The following is a 20140-nucleotide window of genomic DNA, read 5'->3' on the forward strand; positions in this document are numbered from 1 at the left end:
ATATCTGTTAAGTCCATTTGTTTCATAACTTCTGTTAGTCTCACTGTGTCTTTGTTTAGTTTCTGTTTTACCTCATGATCTGTCCATTGCAGAGAGTGGGGTGTTAAAATCTCCTACTATTATTGTATGCGGTGCAATGTGTGCTTTGAGCTTTAGTAGAGTTTCTTTTATGAATGTAGATGTCCTAGCATTTGGAGCATAGAGGTTCAGAATTGAGAGTTCATCTTGGTAGATCATAGCTTTGATGAATATGAAGTGTCCCTCCTTATCTTTTTTGTTCACTTTAGGATGAAAGTCGATTTTATTTGATATTAGAATGGCTATTCCAGCTTTTTTCTTGGGACCATTGGCTTGGAAAATTGTTTTCTAGCCTTTTATTCTGAGGTAGTGTCTGTCTTTGTCACTGAGGTGGGTTTCCTGTATGCAACAAAATGTTGGGTCCTGTTTACGTACCCAGTCTGATAGTCTATGTCTTTTTATTGGGGAATTGAGTCCATTGATATTAATAGATATTAAGGAGAAGTAATTGTTACTTCCTGTTATTTTATTGTTAGAGTTGGAATTCTGTTCATGTGGCTATTTTCTTTTAGTTTTGCTGGAAATGGTGGGTGGGATGGAGAGATGGCGCATGTTTACCACTCTTGCAGAAGACTAGACTTCAGTCCCCAGCACTCACGGCAGGTGGCTCACAACTATTTACAACTCCTGCTCCGGGGTCCAACACCCTCTTCTGGCCTCCATGAACACCTCCATCCACAAGTACATTACCCTACACCCTACACCTTACACACACACACACACACACACACACACACACACACACACACATCTATATATAATTAGAAACAAAGTCAAGGGCCTATTTAAATTTATGAAAAAGATATCTTAACAAGAATAATGAGCTGAGCAACAGTGGCGCATGCCTTTAATCCCAGCACTTGGGAGGCAGAGACAGGTGGATTTCTGAGCTCGAGGCCAGCCTGGTCTACAGAGTGAGTTCCAGGACAGCCAGGGCTATGCAGAGATACCCTGCTTTGAAAAACCAAAAAAAAAAAAAAAAAAAAAAAAAAGAAAGAAAGAAAGAAAGAAAGAAAAAAAGAAATGACCATAATACCAAATATGAATGGCTGCCCCTCAACAGTCTAGGCCATCTTAATGAAGAGTGCCTACAGTCAGAAAGCTTTAGGATAGGAGGGACAGCCCCCAAGAAAGCCTGGGCTCCACTTGCATCTTGGTGTGTTATAATACCAGAGGCAGGCAGAGCACAGAGGAAAGTTGTTCATGTAAGTTCACTATTTTGAACACTCCCATCTGAAGTCCAAGATCAACTGACTCCTCAGGTCAGCCTCTGGTACAGGGGCTCTCTGGCTACATCACAGCATGACAGACAGCATGGCAGAGGTAGCCTTGTAAGAAGGAGTGATCACATGACACGACCAGACACTGGAGTCAGGCTAGCTCTAGGTAGCAGTTGTGGTAGGGGACCTAATTGGAGTTCTGAGAGAACCCTGACTCCCCTCTTCTGAGTGTGGTGCCCCAGTGGCCTTCTACTGGACCCCTTTTCAGGGCCTCATGCCACCTCTCACACTGCCACACTGGAAGCAAGCTTCCAACACACAAGCTCGGCAACATGCTGAATTCATCTTCAGAGCACAGCAGGTGCATTTCCAGAGGATGGAGTGATGACCTCACATAATAAGTGTATTTAATCAGCGCGAGTAACCTGTAAAGTTGGTCTCCAATGTAAGGCTATTCTCATATTTACTATGAAGCCCAGGCTAACCTTGAACACATAGTTATCTTCCTAAATCTCCCTATAAAGTACTGGGATCGCAGACATTTTCTCCATGCTCAGCCATACATGGTAAATTTTCTGTTACCTGTATTTTAACATAAAACCATAAAAACTGAGTGCTTAAAACCTCTGGCTCACCAGGCAGTGGTGGCGCATGCCTTTAATTCCAGCACTTGGGAGGCAGAGGCAGGTGGATTTCTGAGTTCGAGGCCAGCCTGGACTACAGAGTGAGTTCCAGGACAGCCAGGTCTATACAGAGAAACCCTGTCAAAAAACAAAACAAACAAACAAACAAACAAAACCAACTGGCTCCATTTTTGAGAGAGTCTCCAGGTCTGTTAGTGCAGCTTCAAACTCTCTGTTAGTCAAGGATGACCTTAAACCCCAGATCCTTCTGCTCCCTCCCCAAAAGTGCTGAGATCATAGGTATGTACAACTACCCTTATTTTATGTGATACTGGGGTTGGTGCATGCTAGGCAAGCAATGTAACTAAGCTACATCTCCAGCCCTGGTCATACACTTAAAAGGTAAAATGTCATGCTTATGCATGTTTTACTACTATAAAAATAATCTATATTTTAACTGGGGAAATATACATATTGTGTGCATCTTCATAAGAAGTATTTGCCAATACTTGTCCGTAGAGTCAATATTGATAGCATTTATGAGATAAATCCTTTGTAAATGTCTTCAGCTCACACTTTCTCTGTTGATGGTTGATATGCGAGGACCATTCGTTTTGTGAGCTAGGGCAAAGCCTGTAGGATGGCTGTGTAGGAGCAGACCTATGAGGTCATGCAGCATCATGGAAACCAAGACAGCAAAGCAACAATGAGCTCATTTTGCTACTGGGATGCAAGCAAAGTAACCTGAAGTGGTGTAATGTTTACATACATAGCACATATGAAAAGCGCTTAAAAGCCTCTTTGTTCTGCGGCTGACGCTGGGGCAGGTGCTGGCACGAGCTGAGGAAAATGAGCCATGGGACAGGCTGAGGCTCTAGCACAGAAGCTGAGCAAATAAACAGACCTGCTGTAGCCCAATAGGGTCTCATCTCAGTGGCCACTCTTTGGCCTTGGAGAAAGAATTCAAAATATCTTCCGTGAGGGAGACGGGGAGGGGGAAGAGGGAGAAAGGCTCTGTTTAACTCTCTCCACATGTGAGACTCCTCTCCTCTGGGCATGACTGGCTGCTCTCCCAAATTACACACTGGAAACAAAAATATTTATTGTGCTCCCGGGGTGTGGCATAATTTATGAATGCAGAAAATTCAAGCTGGAAGATCTATATCTTGGTCCTTATTTTCCACACATCTGCCCCCTAATTGGAAGGATAATAGCTGAGTGGGAGAAAGTGACAAATCCTTGGGCCATGTGTGAGAGACAAACACTCATCCTAATAGAAGTGTAGATTGGGATACCCCCTCTGTGTAGATTGGGATACCCCCTCTGTGTAGATTGGGATACCCCCTCTGTGTAGATTGGGATAGCCCCTCTGTGTAGATTGGGATACCCCCTCTGTGTAGATTGGGATACCCCCTCTGTGTAGATTGGGATACCCCCTCTGTGGAAGGAACCTGGTCTTAGGGATCAAAATTCCAACTGAGAATCACCTTTGACTCCTAACTTGTCTTCTGGGAATCTATCCTTAAGCTGTAATATTTAAGGACTAACATATATTTAAATTGTGGCATTGCTCTGAATAATGAGAGTTAGGAAAAATTCAAATCCCTTTGACTAGGGGACTGATTAAGTACATTGTGTCACGCACACACAACATAAGACTTTGAAGGCATAAAAATACATGAAGAAGCGTTCAGTGGGCAGGTATTTTAAAAGTCTCCAAATATAGTATGTGACCAAAAAGCCCCAGCAAGGTACAGAAATATATGGTGCTTCCATTTATTTTCAAGAAGGGAAAACCAAGACCATGAACTATTTGCATGTGTTTAATATTCATAAGCTATATGAACACACATATCCACAGGCACACTGGCTACTGGAGAGGGCTGATGAGGGGTGCTGTGGCTTGAATATAGTTTATTCTCTCTAAAACTCAAGCTGAAAGTCAATATCCATTATGAGCTATAAGAGGTAGAACCAGATGGTTAGAGCTCTGCCTTCATGAATAGATTAATAAATCCTCCTTATTGATGAGCTAATAGGCTATCTTGAAAATGGGTCTGCAGGACTGGAGGAATGGCTCAGTGCTTAAAAGCAATCACTGCTCTTGAAGAGCACGTAAGTTTTTTAGTTCCAGAACCCAGCATCCATGTTGGATGGTGCACAGCAGCCTATAACTCCAGATCTGTGAGGATCCAATGCCTCTGGCCTCTGGGGCACCTGAATTCAGATGCACACACCATGTGCATATACATAATTTAGAATAATAAAAACAAACATTTTTTAGGGCTGGAGAGATGGCTCAACAGTTAAGAGCACTAAGTGATCTTCTAGAGGTCCTAAGTTCAATTCCCAGCAATCACATGGTAGCTCATACATGGTAGCCCATCTGTAATGGGATCTTCTGGTGTGTCTGAAGACAGCTGCAGTGTACTCATATGTAGTTAAATAAATAAATCTTTTTTAAAAAATCAAAAAGAAAAAAATGTTTAAAGAAAGAAAGAGGGTCTTTGTTTTTTGTTTTTCCAAGACAGTGTTTCTCTACATAGCACTAGCTGTCTTGAACCTTCGCTCTGTAGACCAGGCTGGCCTCAAACTCAGAGATCTGCCTGCCTCTGCCTCCTGAGTGCTAGGACTGAAGACATGCACTGCCAGAAAGAGAATCTTCTACAAAGACTAATATGTCCTGGTCTCTCCCATGTCTGTCTCGAGCTTAGCTGTGGTCTCTCCCATGTCTGTCTTGAGCTTAGCTGCACTAGGCCGGGTGAGCCAGATGTGGTCCCTTGACCTTGGATGAGAACTGTAGACCTCCTGCCTTTATAACTTACCCAATCTGTGGTATAGGATGGCTAGCAAAGAAAACCAGCTCAGACAGAGAGTGAAAACAAAGCGGATGGGCAGAAAGACCCCTGCTGTACAAAGCTCAGAAGACTCCTCGTTCAGAGTAGATAAGGCAAGAAGAGACTGAAGAAGCCACCCCTACCATGGTCTGGTGTCCCAAGGAGGAAGCTGGCTGCTACTGGAGCTGCCCTATAAAGCATGTGCTCTATGAACAGTTGGGAATATGACAATGGCAAGTGGGCTCCTCTATGCCACAGCCCTGCCCAGCTGCTAGGCTTCTCTGCAGGTGCGTCTGCCTCAGCCAGGCTATGGACCGCCTCAGATGATCAATGCCCCCACCCCTCATGCTTGTGATCAGCTCTCCTCGCCAGTTACCAGAATTCATCCCCCAGCCTCCTCAGCTTGAATCCTTATTAAGTAAGATAGAAAGGGGGCAGGGAGGGTCGATTAAGTGAGTGCCATTAACAGAGGACCCAAGCCTGGGAGGTCAAAGAGATCCGGGGTGGATAATGGCCGCCAGCCAGGCCAAACTTGGAACACTCCTCACAAATACCAAGGAGACATGTGCCCCATGCCAACACTGCTGGCTCTGGATTGGGGAATAATGGGTGGTTGCTTTTCTGGGATTTCTTTGATGTGCCTTCCAGTTGCTTTTATGAGTATGGATCATTTTTATAAACCAAAAAGGTACAGTGTAAGACAAGAAAACAACAGAGATGGATGCATTAAAGACAAAGCCACACCAAGATACTTATGTAGCCTGAAGCCTGTAAAAATGAAGGCTGGGTGTGGTGGAGCGCACCTTTAAACCCAGCTCTAGAGAGGCAGAGGCAAACAGATCTCTGTGAGCTGGAGGCCAGCCTGGTCTACAGAGTGAGTTCCAGGAGCTGGGGGTGTAGTTTAGTTGGCAGTGTTCTTATCTAGTATGTGTGACATTCTGGATTTGATCCCCAGCACGGCATAAAACAGGTGTGGGGGTTCACTTGAGAGATAGGGAGGCAAAGGGATCAAAAGTTCAAGGTCATCTTCAGCCACAAAGTGAATCCAAGACAAGCTTGAGTGACACGAGATCTTATCTCAAGGAGAAAAAGAGAGAGAGAGAGAAAGAGAGAGGAGGGGCAGGGAGGGAGGAAGAAAGGAAGGGATGAGGGAAGGAAGGAAGGAAGGAGGGAGGAAAAGAGGGAAGGAAGGAAGGAAGGGAAGGAAGGAAGGAAGGGAAGGAAGGAAGGAAGGGAAGGAAGGAAGGAATGAAGGAAGGAAGGAAGGGAGGAAAAAAAAGTAGAGGAGAGAAAGAACAGATGGGCAGTGTAACTGTCACAGGATTGTAGCCCAGTAGTGAACTGCTGCCCTAGCATGTATGAGGCCCTGGGTTAAGCTCCCAGATGGTATCAAAGATACCAATGGGCTATTGGCCAATGTGACCCAGCTGATCTGAAGGGCAGGATATAAAAGGCCAGCAGCTCACTCCTCCCACTGGCCCTCTCCTCACTGGCTTGAAACTCAGTAGCCCTCCAAGCCACCTTCCTCCCCCATCTCTGTAAACCTGATGTCATACTCATCTCCCCAACTTAACCACTCCATACTCAAACCATCGACATTTTCCAGCCTCAGCCCTTCATGATTATGTAAAATCAACTAGATTTAAATTAGTGGGCTGGTTTTGGCATGTGAAGGTATCAAAGTCTCGACCATTTAATGCAAAGCTTTGTACTAATTAATAAAGTTAGAAGCAAAAGCCACGCTCTCAGTGCTTGAACAATCCAGCAGACCTAGGCACCTCCAAGGTCTCCCCCATCCTAAATAAAGCCTTCAGTGGGATGGATGAACATTGTAGCAGTTGCTGTCGAAACCAAATGGCCAAAGGGAGGGATCAACCAGTACTACAAAAGCAAGTAGAAACTACTGTGAACAGAACCACCATTTCTCCCTGAGGCTCTTACGTTGAGGCTTAACTCCTCAGGGTATATCAGTGTTGAGATGTAGGGCCTAGTGGGAAGTGTTTGGGTCCTGGAAGGAAGCCCTCAGGAATGGGTTGATGTTCTGGAGGAGCTCATGAGCTAGAGCTGGCTTAGTTGCTGCAAGAGCGGGTGGCTACAGGTCCACCACGGACTGCCTGTCTTCACACAGAACACTCGCCCTTCCACTTTCTGCTATGAGTTGAAGCAATTCAAAGCTTTTAGCATACATTGCTAAACTCCCAGTCTTGATGTCCAAGCCCAAGTGTGAACCATAATAAGCCGCTACCAGTTACCCACTCTGCGGTATCACATTAGAACAATGGAATGCAGGCTAAGGCATACATTATTACGTTCAATAAAAAGGAATGCTATAAAGTGAAATTTCAGACTTCTTTGGAAGGCACAGTTTATGCAGCAAAGATGAAGAGACACTAGAGGACCAGGGGTCTCCTATTAGCAGGCACTTCCCTCACCATATAGCCTCACCCTCCACTCAGAACTGAAAACCCCCCACCTTAGCAAAACCCCAACTGTTATGTGTCACCAGCCACCCAATTGCTCACAGATGGTGAATTATAAATGGCAGCAGTATTACATGCCTCCCAAAGAAGTATGTTTAATGGCAGGTGCTTCTCTCAAGTGAATAGAGTGATTGTATAAAAAGAGAATGGTTCCCATGTCCTGACTCATCCTAACGCCACCTGCTCTTTCCCATCCACATGACCAGCAGCTAATCCTATTGCTTCTGCGTCATCAATAGCAAGCAACCTTCCAATCAGTCCTGAGTTCCTGAGCCATCGCTATCCTGGGTGAGGCCCCCTCATGACCATGCTGGATCATTCTACAGGCACCAGAGTGGGGAAATAGATAGATACCCTAGCCCTTAGTAAGCAGGGAAGTATTTTTTAAAAAGATTTATTTTATGTTAGCACTCTGTTATGTCAGACACACCAGAAGAGGGCATCAGATTCCCATTACAGATGGTTGTGAGCCACCATGTAGATGCTGAAAATTGAATTCAGGACCTCTGGAAGAGCAGCTAGTGTTCTCAACCACTGAGCCATCTTTCCACCCCCCATCAAGGACATATTTTAAGGGAATGATGGAGACCTGGGAATGGAGCTCTGTGAAACAGCGCTCGCTTGCAAGTGTAAGGGACCCTGGATTCAATATCTAATACCACACAAAAAGACACAAAGGCTGGAGAGATGCCTCAGTGGGTAAAGTGTTGTGGGAATGTGGGGACCAGAGTTTGAATCCATAGTGGGTATGGTGGCACACTACAGTGCAGACAGGGGTCCACAGCAAGCTAGACAAGCAAAATTCCAACATCAACTTTGAGCCTCTGTCAGCACACATGCATACATACACGTGCACTTGTACACATATTTGCATACATGTGATTGTGCATACACATATGCGTACCATACACACACACACACATAAAAACATGGTATTTCAAAATTAGTAAAACATGCTCCACAACTTATCTCTGGGTAATCACAGAAAATCTATCAATTCATCTGAGGTGTTTTATTTTTAAACAGAAGGTATAATATTTTTAAATTTTTATTTATTTTTATTTTAATGTACATTTGTGATGGGTCTGTATATATGTTTGTGTGAGGCTGTTGGATCCTCTGGAACTTGAGCTACAGACAGCTGTGAGACACCATGTGGGTGCTAAGAATTGAACCCAGGTCCTTTGGAAGAACAGCCAGTGCTCTAAACCTCTGAGCCACCTCTCCAGCCCAAGACATAGTATATTATTTTATAGACTTATGGAGATTATTTTTGACATAGTATCTCTTACCCAAATGTGTAGATAAGAGTGCTTCATATCAGGAGCTTTTCAGATTTATGAGTAGTTTTACAGGTGAAACATCCCTAAATCTGAAAATGCTCTGAAACTCAACACTTTATAACCACTGAGTCAATGCTCAAGTTTTCAATTTTGGCATCTATCTTTGAATTGGGAATGCTCGACTTGTGCATACTGTTAATATCAGAGGTCCCGTGCTAACCTTCCAAAAGTCAAACAAATTCGAGATGACAGAGAAGGTTGGAAAACCCTCTGCTGCATAATTTTCTTTGTCTCCCAAAGGTCTGCCAATAATCTGTGAGCCTATAAAGTTTGTGCACACAGTGGGTCTCTGCTCCCCCTGCTAAGCAGTGCTGTTGCGCTTCCTGACGCAGAAGGTCGAGAGTCGTTCTCTCTTGGGAGTGGGTACAGCCAGCACCTGCTACATTTCTATCACTTCCCAATATAGCCCATCAAATTATGACCCTATCGAGAGATAAGCCCTTCGATGAAGTCACTGTTCCCATGGAGTCGATCACTTCCCCAAAGTGCAAATATGGTTACTATGAGAATCAAGCCTTCAATACATGAGCATCGGGGGTGCAGGGGCACGGGGTGGGGGTGGTATTCCAGATCGAAACCATGAAAACTACTGAATTGTGGGATGAAAAAGGAGACAGGGTACCAATTGATGTAGAATTTTAAACTGCATCAGCATATGATGGTTTTGAAATGGTCCCAAATATGCAGATGCAGGCAGAACATGGAGCTAAAGAGATGTGATGATTCACACTGGCTCAACAACAGTGTCCCACCAGATGTGATGACACACATCTGTAACCCTCAGACACAGGAGGCTGAGGCAGCAAGGTTGCAAGCTTTAGGCTAGTCCTCACCATATATACACACTCAAACAAACAAAAAGTCCTCAATAGTATCTCACTGAGAATTATTTTATATTATTTTTTTAAAGACAAGGTCTCCCCTGTGTAGTCCTGGTTGGCCTGAACTTACTATGACTAACTTTGTAGACCAGGCTGGCCTTGAACTCAGAGATCTGCTGACCTTTGACTCCTGAGTGCCAGGATTATAGGTATGCACCTCCACACCCAACTAACTTTATATATATATATATATTTTTTTTTTTTTTCAGATTGAACACAGGTAACCTGATCTCACTGTGAACTCTGCCTCCTGTGTGTAACAGTTACAGATGTGTGTGGTCACATCTGGTGGGAGACAGTGTTGTTGAGTCAGTCTCCAATACTATCTCTCTCTCTCTCTGTATCTGCACATTGGGGGATCTAAACCATTATATACTAATATAGTGTAAAATACTCCACAGATTAGAGCCCCCTCTCCTTTCTCAATATAACTCTCCCAATATAAATTTCTATTTATTTTTTACCTTATTCAAGGACCCTCAAAGATCATAAAGAGAGAGAGCAAGTTTAGTGCTAAAAATAAATATTTGTCTCCTCCCTATACAAGTAAAATTTGTAAGACTCTCAGAAAACCAAACAACACCCCCCCAACAATATGGGCCTAAGGGGTGACTCCTCAGGTAAGCACTTCTTGCTCTTGCAGAGGACCAGGGCTTATCTCCCAGCACCCATCAGGCAGCTCACTGCCATCTCTAACTCCATTTCCAAGAGATCCAACACTCTCTTCTGGCTTCCACCAGCACTGCATGAATGTGGTACACAGACAAACATATAGGTAAAAAAATACCCAAACACATTTTTTAAAGCACTTTTTGGAAACAAAAATCTCTTTATGTTCTGCTCAATTTTATTGGGAACCTTAAAGTGCTCTCAAAGAATTAAATAAAGTGGAGGAAGGGATTTAAATAAACATTTCTCCAAGTAGATCCATAAACGACCCATAAGCACACAGAAGATGCTCAGTGTCTTAATTAATCAGCAGGGAAATGCAAGCCAGAATCATGATGATGTATAACATATGACACCCACAACCGAGGCTGGATTAAAAGAAAGACTGAGGAGAGACTGGAAGCCTTGCCCCTTCCTTGGACACTGATGATGGGCTGTGAAGTGGTTTGGCCACTACAGAAAATAGCCTGGCAGCCCCCTTTCCAGCCCCGGAGAAGTTAGCATGGGACCCCACATGACCCAGCAGCTCCATTCCCAAGTAAAAAGCCAAAAGAATGGCATGTGAACAGATATGAACAAGCAGAGAGCCTCAGTCACCACAGCTAGAAGATGCAAGGGACCTAAACTCGAGATGAATGGATGCTGTGGCACAACAGCATTGTGTTCAGCCATGAAGAGCGACTAATGCCTACTGGCATGGAGCTTTACCACAGAGGCAATGCCGGAGAACTAGCACCAACATAACCAATACTTCCAAGTTTTACACAGGGGTGGAAATGGCCAAGGTAAGGGTTCTATAAATTATAGTAATCACAAAATAAATCTTTAAATTTAAGGAAGATACAGAGGGGACTTCAAATAGTGTGTGTGTATATGTGTGTGTATGTGTGTAGGTGTGTGTGTGTGTTGAATTGTTCACATTGAGCATGTGAAAACTAAAAACTTTACATTTTAATGAGAAAGAAACTGTAGCACAGGATAATATACATATGGTTGGTAATGGAGGAAACTTTAAAATGAGACTTGAGAGCACAAATCGTAAATACATGATTATGAAATAGTTGGCATCATTAAACTTGAACTCATCTATTTATCCAAATAAACTATAAACTGAACATGATTAAAATATACTGTATACTATATGAATTGTCAAACAAGGAATAAGATACTTTGTTTTAACAAGTAAATTATAAAACAAAACAATAAGCACAAAGCTGGGCATGGCGACTCACTGGTTGTTATTGTTGTTATTGTTCTTGTTTTTGGCTTTTTGAGGCAGGGTTTCTGTGTGTAGACTTGGCTGTCCGGGGACTTGCTCTATAAAGCAAGCTGGTCTCAAACTCAAGAGATCTGCCTGCCTCTGCCTCCCAAGTGCTAGAACTAAAGTCATGTGCCAACACTGCCCTGCAACTCACAACTTTAACCCCACCACTGAGGTTAAGAGAGGTTTGAGGAGAAGGATCACAAGTTCAAGGCCAGCAAAGGCCACATAGGGAGTTCTATGCCAGCAAAGCTCCTTTTCAAGACAACTGAAGAAATGGCTCAGCAGTTAAGAGCACTTGTTGCTCTGCCAGAGGACCCAGACTTGAGTCCCAGCATGCACATGATGGCCTACAACCCTCTGTCACTCCGGGTGTACACTCCTGTCCTCCACAGGCACCAGGCATGAATGTGATATGCAGACATGATGCAGACAAAACCCCTATGCACATAATAAAATAAATATCAAGACGCCAGAATATATACAGGAGGCATCAATTGTTTGCATCAAGGGGATGCCCTTGACCATCTCCCCACTCCCACACTGTGAGCTCTAAAGCTCAGCACGGCTTCTCCTCTCCCCACTAGGAGACCTCTTTTCTGTAGACTGAAGAGGCAGCTGCAATGCCTCCTGGGTACAAAGACTCACTCCAAGCAGAGCTGTCACGTATCCCTCCTCCCTTCCGCTCCCGCAGAGATAATGAAGTATTTTCTGTATCCAATGAAGAGCTCTCCAACTTTTTTCCTTCATTGCACCTACTACATAGCAAGAATGTCAAGGAGCCACAAGTGACAATGACAACTTCACATGGGATGGGCCTGAGGGGAGCTCCAAAGCAAGGCTCACCAAGGGGAAGGGGCTGGGGAGGAGGCAGAGTGCTTAGGCCTAAACCTTCCTAGCCCTTTAAAGTCAACTGAGGCATGGTTTAAGAAGCACTTGTTATACAGTGCGGTACTAAGTTGGAAAGACTCCCCTCTCCCCATCCCTGTGTCTATCCCTTCCACTCCATCTCACTCCACCTCTTTGCCTCTCGCCCTTTCTCTTCCCCACTTCTCCCTCTTGAGTGTGTGTGAATGGGTGGATGTGTGAGTGCAGGTGTATGTGTCCCCATGCTCGTGCACCTGTGTATGTGTGTCGGTTGGTTGGTTTGAATGAGCACTGTCTCTCACACTCTCTAGCATTTGTACCCTTGGTCCTCAGCCAGTGGCACTGTTTGGGAAGGTTTAGAAGGTCCTAACTTAGTACAGGAAGTAATGTCGCTTGAGTGGGCTTTGAGGTAAAAAGTCGCAAGCCATTTCTACTTCATTTTCTCTGCTTTGTGTTTACATTTGAAGTCTAAGCCCTTGGCTCCCTGCTCCTACTGCCACAACAACAGAAAAGCAACGAATACTCTGTGTGTGAGACAGAGAGGGAGGGGAGGGGGTGAAGGAGGGAAATTTTATATTGAATCCAAGTCCTCGTACATGCCAGACCAGCACTGTACCACTGGGATACACGCCCCCAGCTCTTTTTTCCCTTTTCATTCTCTGTAGACCAGGCTAGCCTCAAACTCACAGATATCAGCCTGCCTCTGCCTTCTGAGTGCTGGGATTAAAGGCAATGTGCCACCACTGCCTGGCTTCTTTTCACATTTTAAGACAAGGTGCAATCCTCCTACCTTAGCCTCTGGAGTTGTTAGGCCAACAGGCCTTGCAGCACCAGGCCTGGCCAGAGGTAGAGTCTCCAAAGAGGAGGCATATATACGTAACATGCAGAGGCTCTCTCAGGGGAAGCTGGCTCTGACCTCAAAGGACCAGCAGCAGTTTGTCAGTAGCATGGGGTTGTGGGGAGGGGTACCATGAGGGAAGAATTGAGAGTTGCCCCCAGCTGGCATCTGTGAGTGAGAGCTGAAGGGAAATGGAAACTGAGGACAAGCAGCAGCCATCAGACAGGGCCTCTCAGTTCAAGACAGGATGTCATCTTCCTGTAATGGGAGTTTGCTTATGAGAACGGTAGGATATGGTGATCATTTTTCAAAAATGTTCCTGACCACAATATGAGGCGTAGACGGGATAGGTGTCCAGACAGAGTGAGAAACTACTAGAAGTCAGTGTCAGGAATCAGATGAAAGCTCTGGAGCCAAGTGGGCAACAGGCCGGAGATGGAGGAGCTGGCCTGGGCGAGGCAAGTAAGCAGCTGAGAGACAAAGGCCTCTAGAGCAATCTCGGACTTCCAGTGTTGACTTCATGTCCTTGGCTGGGGGTCATTTGAGTGGCTGGTTAATTAGTCCACCAGTCTGTCACTTAGAACTACAGAGTTCCAGGAAGATGGGGACAACTAGAGTGGGGAGCCCAGGGAAGAAGCCACAGAAAGAGGGGCCTAAGGGCAAGAACAATATGAGGCTGAGGAGTGAAGCAGAACATGGGGACTGCAGGGAAGCCTGGGCCAACAGCCTCTGGCCCCTGAGAGATGCTCAACTGTGGGCTGAGCGGCAAGGGCAGCACTGGTCACTTCTCTGAAGACAATTTCAGTGGCAAGGTGGGAACAAAGCAAGAAGAGGCGCGATGAGGGGTGGGAGGGAGTCAGTGAGCACGGGCAAGTCTAAAGCCAAAGCTGTCGTGTGGAGAGAAGGGTGGCTGGGAAAGGTGGTGTTGATGGTGAGATGGGAGTGAGGACAAAAGCTAATGAGACAGATGTGGAGGTTAAAGGACAAAGCTAGAACACAACTGAGCACCAAAGCTTAAGCCTCAAAGTTACCCCACCTGGTAACACACATCTGTAAGCCCATCCCTTGGGAAATAGAGGCAAGAGCATTTGGCCTATATAATAAGATCCTTCTTTCACAGGAGAACAAAAACAAAAACAAAACCATGGATCTAATTCGGGGGCTAGGCACCTCAAGCTAGAAAGGAACAGGAAAAGAACAGGGCACATGGGGGCTGGAGAGATGGCTCAGAGGTTAAGAGTACTGGCTGCTCTTCCAGAGGTCCTGAGTTCAATTCCCAGCAAACACATGGTGGCTCATGATGATCTGCAATGAGATCTAGTGTCCTCTTCTGGCCTGCATGCATACATGCAGGCAGAATGTTGCATACATACATAATAAAGAAAAAAAGAAGTAACAGGGCACTTGTGAAGTCAATCAATGGTTTGACAGCCTTGATTTAGTAAAGGGAACATGGGTTCTTTAATGACCTGAAAGAGGGAATTTTGTTTACTTAATTCTTCATTTGCTGTAAACTGCCAAGCTGATGGAGATGAGCCACTGGAAGGCATCACAAAATAACATGACAGAGTAGCTGGTGAGAGACTGGACTGACTGGTTATGGTAGCTCAGGTCACAAAGCTGATGCAGGAACACTGCTGTATGAGGACAGCTTGAGCTGCCTAGCAGGGTCCAGATCAGCCTGGCAAAGAGGGAAAGAAAGAAAGACAGCAGGTAAACAATGTATCTATATATGTTTAGGTGCTGGGAAGATGGCTCAGTCAATAAGGTGTTTGCCTTGCAAGCATAAAGACCTGAGTTCAATCCCCAGAACCCACATAAAAAAGCCAAGGATTGTGGCAAGTGCTTGTCCTTCCACACATTAGGAAGGTGGAAACAAAGGGATTCTTGGGGTGCTTTAGTAGAAACAGGAGACCCCCCAGGCTAATGAGAAACCCTGTCTGTCTGTCTGTCTGTCTGTCTGTCTGTCTCTCTCTCTCTCTCTCTCTCTCTCTCACACACACACACACACACACACACCCTCTCCTTCATCTATACTGATAAGGTCACAATTCTCTTAAGAGCAGACATAATACTTGGCCAGAGCAGACAGCAGGCAATGCTAGATAAGGCCCTTCCATTTGAGAACCCAAAGATAGTTAAGGAGATGAGAGCTCATGTGAGACACTACAGTGGAGACAGCTACCAACCACGACTGCCTGCACTTTTCAAATGCTATCTTTGTTTTTGGACTGTGTTGCTCTACCCATCGTGAAATAGCCACAAGCATATCTGAATCACAAGAAGACTTAATTCAAATACTGTTTGGTTTTTGTCTGTCTATAGCCCAGGGATCCTTTTGCAGTGTGATTACCCTAGGCTCTCTTCCCTCTGCCCACCTCCATCACCCTCACAGCCCCATTCTCTGAACCCTTGGGGACCACACACTCCAACCACTTCCAAACCACAGCAAGTGAGAGGCAGACATGGCACAGCATAAGCAATTTTTTTTTCTTTTAAGACAGGGTGGGCTGGAGAGATGGCTCAGTGGTTAAGAGCACTGACTGCTTTCCCAGCAACCACATGGTGTCTCACAACCATCTGTAATGGGATCTGATGCCCTCCTCCGATGTGTCTGAAGACAGCTGCAGTACACTTGTCATATATAAAAAATAAATAAAATCTGAGAGAGAGAGAGAGGGAGAGAGGGAGAGAGAATCTCTAAGATAGTTCTGATGACTTGGAGCTCACTATGTAGACCAGGCTGGCCTCACACTCTGAGCTGCTCCTGCTTCTGCCTCCTAGGTGCAGGAATTAAAAGCATAGATTCCAAGCCCCCTGAATGTGCTCTAAACCATCTCTCTAGCATCACACCTTTGATGATGCTCTCACCTTTTCCCTCCCTTCTGCTTTCTGTCTGTTTTTGTTGTTGTGTTAGGACAGGGTCTCTTGTGAACCTCAGGTTGATCTTGAGTTCATTTTATAGCCGAGGCTAGCCTGAAACTCCTGATCCTCTGCTGCTGCCACCCAAGTACTGGGATTACAAGCAGGGGCCACTATGCCTGGCTGCACCACCTTGATACCCAGAAGAACCAACAGCCAAACACATACAATTCTAACCACACAGTCTCCTTTATCAGTTGTATTTTTATAGCTTGCTGCCGCAAGCCTAACAAGATGAAAGACAAGGTTAGTCTCCTGCCTGGACAGATGGAGCAGCTTCATCAGTTCAGTCTTTGTTGGTACCAAGCACTAGTCTGGCCAGGGAGGATGGATTGATTTCACATTCTCACTTTGCCTAGGCCTGTGCAATGACCCTGGGCCAATCACTTGGTAACCCTGAGCTAGCTGCTTCTCATCTGCAGGCAGAGCAGGCTAAAGACCGCTAGCCATATCTCTGGCTGTCTCACAGCCCTGGTCTTTGGTGATCTGTCATCTAAGAATCTGGCCAGTATTCTTTTCTTGGGCTGGGTTCTATAAAATACCTTGTACCTTTTTTTTTTTCTCATGGAATTGCATTTTTGATCTTCCTTATCTCAAATTTGTCACAAGCTCCTAGACAATATGATGGCCAATGGGACTTTTTCTGTATATGATAGAATATATAAAGACATACTATATTAGTACATTAATTTTTTTTCTGAGATAAGGTTTCACTAAGCCACTCTTGGCTGGCCTGTAACTCTCTGGGCAGACAAAGCTAGCCTTGAATTCACAGACATCCGCCTGTCTGTTTTCCCAGTGCTCAGATTCAAGGTGTGCATGCATCTTAGTTAGGGTTTCTATTGCTGTGAAGAGACATCATGACTATGCAGCAACTCTTATAAAGAAAAACATTTAATTGGGGCTGGCTTACAGTTTCAGAGGTTCAGTCCATTATCATCATGGTGGGAAGCATGGCAGCTCCCAGGCAGACTTGGTGCTTGAGGAAACAAGAGTTCTACATCTTGATTGGAAGGCAGCCAGGAGGAGGGTCTCCTCCACACTGGCTGGGCAGAGCCTGAGCATAGGAAGTCTCAAAGCCTACCCCCACAGTGACCCACTTCCACCCGTAAGGCCACACCTACTCTAATAAGGCCACACGTCCTAATAGTACCACTTCCCATGGACCAGGCATATTAAAACCACCACAGCATGGATATTTGGCTCTATTTCTGGGCTTCTTTACGGCCGGAGGTTGACAGGAGATTCTTCATGTTGATAGGAAACAGCAGAAAAAGAGAGTAACCACATACATGCATGTGGTAAATACGTATTGAGAGGAGTATGCAGTAAGTATGAGGCCAGAGGAGGATGCTGGGTATCCTGTTTTGTCACTATTCTCAAGATATAGCCTCTCTCACTGAACCTAGAACTAGGTTGATAATCAGCAAGCTCCAGCAATCCTCTCTGTGCCCCGCCTTCCAAGCACTGGGTTATAGGCACTTACATAGCCACACACAGCTTCTTTGGTGGATGTTAGGGTTTTGAACTCAGATCGTCATGCTTACCAGTGAGCCATCTCCCCAGCCCTGAGATTAACCAATTTAAGGATGCAGCTCTACCACACTGGTATGTTCACTCTGCTATATAACCATCGAATGCTTTTCTACAACTTCTTCTCCTCAAATCCTTATCCATTCGACATTAACTCTGTATTTCTTCTCCCACAGCTCCTGGCAACCAGCATTCAGTCTTCTATCTCCATCAACCCATTTACTCTAAGGACCTTGTTCAAGTAGAGACATATATTATTTATCCTTTGGGATTGGCTCAAATCACTCAGCATGATATCTATCTTACTCCTCATCTGTCTGGGTTCTCACATTTCCTTCCTTGCCCACTGTGATTTTGTTATTGCTTGACCCCTCTTCCCAGGCATCCTTAATACTTACGTTAAGTGCCAGCTTTTCCAGAAGTCTTTTCCCGGCAACTGACAGACTAGACATAAAGCCCTGGCACCATGAGCTGGCCCATTGCCACACCGCCCATCCCTATGGCAAATATATGATGCAATACATACTGTGTGGGTTGATTGACCTTCCTAGGTTAGCTTCAGAAGCTGAAGTTTAAATTATCTCTGCATTTCCAACCCTAGCACTATAGGACGTCAATGAATAGGATCTGTGTATGAATAACTAGGGTGGTGTTCTGTCCTTACAAAACAGGGGATTACAATCCCCATGTAATGAAGTCATTCAGAATAACCATTAAGGTAGTAGGTTCCTGCTTTACAAAGATTTAGAACCAGTCAGGCAGTGGTGGCGCCCACCTTTAATCCCAGCACTTGGGAGGCAGAGGCAGGTGGATTTCTGAGTTCGAGGCTAGACTGGTCTACAGAGTGAGTTCCAGGACAGCCAGGACTATACAGAGAAACCCTGTCTCGAAAAACAAAAACAAAGATTTAGAACCCAAACTGTTAGTCACCTCCTCTCCTTCAGCAGAGGTAATTCAGTAACAGTTTAAAAGCACTGGGTATGTGTGTGTGGGGGGGGGGGTGGTGGCTGTGCATGGTAGCACACACACTTTTAGTCCCAGCACTTGGGAGGCATAGGCAGGTGGATCTCTGTGAATTTGAGGCCAGGCTGTCTATATAGTGAGTTCCTGGACAGCCAGAACTACATAGAGAGATACTCTCTCAAAAAAAGAAATGAATAATTTAAAAAAAGATTTTTTTTTGTTTTGATTATCAAGTCAAGAATTCTAGCAATCTGTGTTCATTATCTACATTTTAGGTTTGGAAGACACAGTAAAGATGGTTTTCATACTTCAACCTTGGTGGCAGAAATGTCTGCAAACCAAGCTTGCCTGACTTACCACCCACAGCCTCCCACCAATAGACTCATTTGCTGGTTAGGATTGTGTTCACCTGGATTACCATCTTTTCACTATAGTTTTTCTAGTTATAAACATTACTAAGTAATAAGAAATTTCTTGCCGGGCGGTGGTGGCGCACGCCTTTAATCCTAGCACTTGGGAGGCAGAGGCAGGCGGATTTCCGAGTTCGAGGCCAGCCTGGTCTACAGAGTGAGTACCGGGACAGCCGGGGCTACAGAGAGAAACCCTGTCTCAAAAAAAAAAAAAAAAAAAAAAAAAAAAAAAAAAAAAAAAAAAAAAAAAAAAAAAAAAAAAGAAATTTCTTGGAGTTTAAGTAAATGCAAATCGATTGGCTTATGAAAATGAATATATAATAGGGTGAAACAAGCCTTTCAAATACGATTTATGGAGAGATGGGTCGGGGGTTAAGAGCACATTTTATTCTCAGAGAGGACTGGAGTTCTAGAAGTTCCTAGCATACCCACGGTGGCTCACTACCATCCCTGACTCCAGTCCTGGGGATCCGATTCCCTCTTTTGGCCTCCAGGCACACACATGCAGCCTCCAGATTGTGACATTCCCAAGGAAATGGGGTAACAGGAAATGAGACTTAAAGAACATAACTCCAAGAGAAGCAGAAACAGGCTAAGGGGGCAGACACGGTCAAGCCCAAGCCGCCAGGCCTTTCGGTGCTTCCTAGCTACAGAACCGTACTTTTTGCAAAGTTCTAACTATGAACTCGCAAACTAAGACGCTCCGATCGGTGAGGAGCTGTGCCCCCGGGGGCCATCCTGAGTGGCATTTAGGGCTTCTGGGACATCAGATCCTCACCGGCTCAGCTCAAGAGATAGCACCTCCTGAGAGGAGTGGCGGCTGCCACTCATCCCTGCCCGCAGTGCGCGCCCTCGAATCCACGATTCTAATTTCCCACCAGCCACCTGCGCCCGAGAGGTCACTTCCATTCCCACGAGAGGAACAGCTTGGAGCTGAACAAAACACCACAACGGATTCCAGACGCCCTGAGTCGATGTCCCGAGACCTTGGAAATGCAGTGCCGGGGATACAGGCAAAGCTTTTTTACCGATCCCGCAGCCACGCCCGCATCGCGCCAGGACTTCTCGCCCTCAAGGGACGAGCCTCCAGAGCCCCTACCTCGCGACAGCACCAGGTCTGCAACACCCGCGGACCTCCACGTTCGCGCAACACTTGGCCCGGCCCCGCCCACAACGGCTAGACCACGCCCCTCCATGATTTTATCGGCGGGGAGC

The 20140-nt window shown here is 45.3% G+C and overlaps 1 protein-coding gene across 2 annotated transcripts in view; it reads right to left on the reverse strand.

Annotated features, from left to right (window-relative positions):
• Extl3 (exostosin like glycosyltransferase 3) overlaps positions 1-20089 on the reverse strand; it is an 89737-nt gene extending 69648 nt beyond the window's left edge. The window contains exon 1 of one of the 2 annotated variants that reach the window (XM_031361125.1): positions 20025-20089. The gene's annotated coding sequence lies outside the window, so the exon portion shown is untranslated. The remainder of the gene's footprint in view (positions 1-20024) is intronic. The other variant, XM_031361127.1, reaches the window with a different exon arrangement.
• Positions 20090-20140: the final 51 nt, after the last annotated feature.

This window comes from Mastomys coucha, unplaced genomic scaffold (assembly GCF_008632895.1).
Source record: "Mastomys coucha isolate ucsf_1 unplaced genomic scaffold, UCSF_Mcou_1 pScaffold9, whole genome shotgun sequence".
Lineage (NCBI taxonomy): Eukaryota > Metazoa > Chordata > Mammalia > Rodentia > Muridae > Mastomys > Mastomys coucha.